At 51.0% G+C, this 4730-nt stretch overlaps 1 protein-coding gene across 1 annotated transcript in view; it reads left to right on the forward strand.

Moving 5' to 3' along the window:
• Positions 1–4730, forward strand: part of ANXA11 (annexin A11) — a 43575-nt gene that overhangs the window by 18049 nt on the left and 20796 nt on the right. The gene's annotated exons all lie outside the window — the stretch shown is intronic.

Genomic DNA, 4730 nt, shown 5'->3' on the forward strand with positions numbered 1-4730 from the left:
CCCCCGTTTGTTTTTTTTTTTTTTTTGTTCTATTTTTTTTTAATGCAATTTATGTTTTAGAGCAGTTTTAGGGTCACAGCAAAATTGAATGGAAAGCACATTACTGTCAACACCCCTTATCAACACCCTCACTAGGGGTACATTTGTTACAGTTGATGAACCTATGGGGACATATCGTAATCGTCCAGAGTCCATTGCTTACCTTAGGGTTCACTTCTGGTGTTGGAAGTTCCATGAGTTTTGACTAACGTACCCACCATTTTAGTATCATACAGAATAGTTTCACCAGGCCTGTTCATCCCTCCCTACTCCCTAAATTCCTGGAAACCACTGATCTTTTTACCACCGATGAGTTTTGCCTTTTCCAGTCTGTCAAGAGTTGGAATCATACATCATGTAGCCTTTTCTCATATGCACTGAAGCTTCCTGCACATCTTTTCATGGATTGATAGCTCATTTCTCTCTAATGCTGAATAACATTCCATCATTTGTGTATTTATCCATTCACCTACTTGAGGACTTCTTGGTTGCTTTCCACTTTTGACCATTATGAATAAAGGTGCTGTAAACATCTGCGTGCAGGTTTCTCCTTGCACAGCTCCCTGGGGCTACTACCAAGGATTGCGGGATCATATATGGTAAGATATTATGCCATACTGGAAATATGCTGCCAGACTCTTCCAAGGGGTCTGTACCATGTCGCAGTGCTACCAGCAGTGAGCGAGACCTTGCATTGCTCCAGGTCCTCGCCAGCGTTTGGTGTCGTCGCTGTTTGGGACTTGGGGCTTTCTGATAAGTGCGCGATGGTATCTCGTTGTTGTTTAATTTGCAGTTCCCTAATGTGTGCCGGGGAGCATCTTTTCATATGCCTTTTGCCCAGTTTTAAAAGGTTTTTCTCACTGTTGAGTTTTTAAGAGTTCTTTTCTATATTTTGGATACAGCCCTTTATCAGATGTGTCTTGCGTAAACTTCTCCCAGTTGGTGGCTTGTCTTCTCTTCTTTTCATTTTTAAAAATATATCAGCAGAGAATCATCTGAGCTGCATGACTTAAAGTCTATATTTAAATTCTTGCATAAAACCAGATTGAGGATTTAATATTCAAAGACGAATACACAGATGAATACTCCGGCCCCTGGGCTGGGGAAGGCCAGTAGAGAGATCACCCTAACCCCCCAAAGCTTCCACTCTGGTCCAGGGCTTGCTGCAGAGCACAGGGGTGGGGTGGGGGGTCTCGGGTGATGCCTCTCCTCTGCTCCACGTTAGCCTGCTGCAAGCGCTGTCCCCCACCTGAGTCCCTTGCTGGCCTTCTGTGACCTTGTGCGGGCACAGCACTGCCACCACCCACCCCTCCCTATCCCTTCCTTGTCCCCGAAAGTCAGCCTGGACACCAGGAGGTGTGCACAGCCCAGCCTTGCTGGAGGCTTCTGTCTCCCTCTCCCCTTGTTAAAGTGGGGAAATGACGAGGCTCTCTGTTATGGGCAGGGTGGGGGGCAAGTGAGTGAGAGGAGTAAGGTGCTTGGACGAGGCTGTCCATTATGGGCAGGGACGAGTGGGTGGGAGGAATAAGGTGCTTGTTCTAGATAAGTTTGCCTCTCCTGCGAACACAGCATTTCCAGATTCCTGTGTTTGAGGACTCTGGCAACTGCCCTTGCGGAGCCCTTGAAATTTAACAGTATGTGTGCACGTGTGTACACAGCTTGAGGAAACAGCCCCTTTTGCAGTCCTTGAGACTGAAGGGTATCCAGGCTCCCTCTGCACCTGCTGTATACTTTCATCATTCGCCTTGATGAAATTATGAAGCAGTGTTCGTGAGCAAACAGCTAAGGAAGAATTCTTGAGACGTTGCTGGTGCATGAAGGTGGTTTTATTATAACACAGGGACAAGACCCCTGGGCAGGAAGAGCTGCACTGGGGTCGTGAGGAGTGATTGATGATACACTTTTAAGTTTGTGGAGGGAGGGGGATAGAGATTAAGTTTTAAAGGAATTTTGAAGCAAGGCTTTCAGGAGTTTGAGGGGTTAGCTGCTGTTGAGATAAGGTCAGTTGTGGTTTTTAATAAAAAGCCTGAAGGCACTAAGGCAGCCATGAGTCCCTTGAGCAAGGTCACACTCTGCACGTTTCAGGTGTCTGTTAGTGGGCTGCAGGCTGTACGGAGATGTAATTCAAGCTACATTTCTCTTGCTTTAGTTTCCCTCATCAGCCTGGCACTAGGAGGCTAGGTTCTGAGGGGATCCTGGGGTGCCCGGGTCTTGGGGCTTGTCCTCGGAGCCTCCTACTGGGAATAAAGGCCGGGAGTATAAACTAGAAGGTGTCCCAGTTCCTGAAAGGAAAGAGCGTCTCCTGGAGTGGGGAGCGCAGAATCCGTTACATCAGAATCACTGGGGATGGGGATGGGGTGATTGTTTAAATTGCCGATTCCTCAGTCCTTCCCAGGCTGAAGGGCCCAGAATGACTGGGGCCAAGGCACAGGCATTTTCTGAGGGCTGTGTAGACGATTCTCATGCATGGTGAGACGATTCTCGTGCATGATGAAGCAGTGCTACCCAGACTGTGGTCCACAGGCAAGTGGTATCAGCACCACCCAGAAGCTTCCGTGTGGAAAATGCAGAGTTAGAGGCCTGTCCCAGATGTACCAATGCAGAGCCTGTGGGGAAGGGACCCAGCAGTCTGGGTTTTAACAAGTCCGAATGGTTTTGCAGACTGAAGTTGGAGAAGCACGAATTTCACCAGGGACGGCGACAGCTGGGTGAAATCGAGTGTCCAGCGGCAGGTGGATGGCCCCCGTGAGAAAGCAAGGGTCCCACACGGGCCCAAAGGTGGCAGGTCTGGAGGGTGGAAGTTGGCCAGAGGCTGGTTTCTAAGAACCAGAGCAATCCTGGAAGAGGCCAGCGGCCTGCCTTGTGGCATAAGCTCTCTCCAGTGAGTCCCTGGGTCAGCATACGGTGACCTGAGCCACCGTAGAATGGTGGATCTGCCCCAGCCTGTTAGAACCGCATCAGCAATGTGAAGCATTCCTCCCCAGGCACTGTTTTCTTTGCTGAAAGACAGAAGTAGGAGAAGGGCTGGGTCAGTGCGGAAGGTGTGATACTTGCAGACGCCAAAGAGAAAGCAGATCAGCTGGGTTGTAACGCACTGTGTTCTCCTCTGCGATGGAGAGCGAGGGCTGGACAGGCACGGGGGGAGGAAGGTGAGGGGCCCTGTCAGTGCTGGGGTGCCGGGAACACCTTCACTGAGTACAGCAGGCCCTGGTGGTGGCCTTTTTTTTTTTTTTTTAATTTTTTTAAAATGCTTATTTATTTTCGAGAGAGAGAGAGTCAGAGGATCTGAAGCAAGCTCTTTACTGACAGCACAGAGCCCAATGCAGGGCTCGAACTACAAACTGTGAGATCATGACCTGAGCTGAAGCTGGCCGCTTAACCGACCGAGCCACCCAGATGCCCCCGGTGGTGGCTCAAAGTTACGCAAAGACTGGACGATGAACAGATTTCTTAGTGTTCACAAAGGGGAAAGCATGTGGACATGGTGAGTCAGAGAGCTGGATCCCAGCAGCCTCCTGGTTGAGTAGGCACTGGGGGTGGGGATGGAGCACCCCAAGGGCCCGCGAGGTCATCCAGCTGCCATTGCCCTTCTCCTGGGGATCATTAGGCAGATAAACCAGAGGACTGTAGGCATGGGCAGTGTGTTAGGCTCCTCGTTTGGCACAGTCCCCCTTTAAAGCGTTGTGAACTTGGTGGGGACTCCTGTGTGGCGTTGTGGTGGAACTAGGGGCCGGAGAGCTGGCGGAGTGGCTGCACCTGCAGCTGTGGGGCTGGAGCGTGGTGGGCGGTGACGGTTCAGGAGGGTTGTCCTCGGCGCTTTTTCTCCCAGTCACTTGGAGAAGAGCAGATGTCATGCTTACCAAATCAGTGGCTGTAAAACAAAGCTGAGCACCAAGAGGTTTGGTATCAGGAGGTCAGGACACCTCAGCAGGCTGAGCAGCAGGCAGAATGATCAGGAGTTTAACAGGACTCTGCATCAGGCCTCCTTGTCCAGAACTTTCTCTCAGTGTACCCACCCAGGGAGGTGGGGACGCGGGAGGCCGTGGTCTTGCCCTGCCCTGTACTCTTGGGGGATCACCAACTGCGGCCTTTGCTTCCGCAGAGGGCTGCAAGACAGAGAAGGGAGTGAGTTGCAGACCGGAAGTGGTGGGGACGTGAGGCTGCTTGCGGGAGAGGGCGGGGACTGGAGGGGGAGACCCGCCCCCTGGATGCTGGTTTAGACCCGGCTTACTGCCAAGGGACAGATTTTGACTCTTGCTGGGAAGTCTGTGAAGCCCTCCTGGGAATGAGCTNCCTGTGGGCCTGCCTTGGGCGGGGACACACTAGTGGACCCTCTGGGTCTGGAACCGCCCCCCCAACATTTCTGTAATAATGTTAACCTCAGGCTCTGAGCTGGGGCTGCCTGGGGCTGAATAGACCCTGTGTTAGTTATTTAAATCTTGGAAGAACAGCCCTGGCCTCAAGTGAGCTCAGAAATCCGCACCTGAATTGGGCCTTTTTTTAAAGCTGTTTTTTTAATAGGCAATACATGCATGTGGCAACAAAGTGTAAATATAAACCGTAAGGTTCAGTTCTATCCCCAGTTTTCCCTTCCAAAGGCAACCAGGATTACTAAATTTCTTGTTTATCGTTCTAGGGATGGTGTGTGTGTGTGTGTGTGTGTGTGTGTGTGTGTGTGTGTGTGTGTGTGT

The sequence above is a fragment of the Crocuta crocuta genome, unplaced genomic scaffold (genome assembly GCF_008692635.1).
Source record: "Crocuta crocuta isolate KB4526 unplaced genomic scaffold, BGI_CrCroc_1.0 scaffold28, whole genome shotgun sequence".
Lineage (NCBI taxonomy): Eukaryota > Metazoa > Chordata > Mammalia > Carnivora > Hyaenidae > Crocuta > Crocuta crocuta.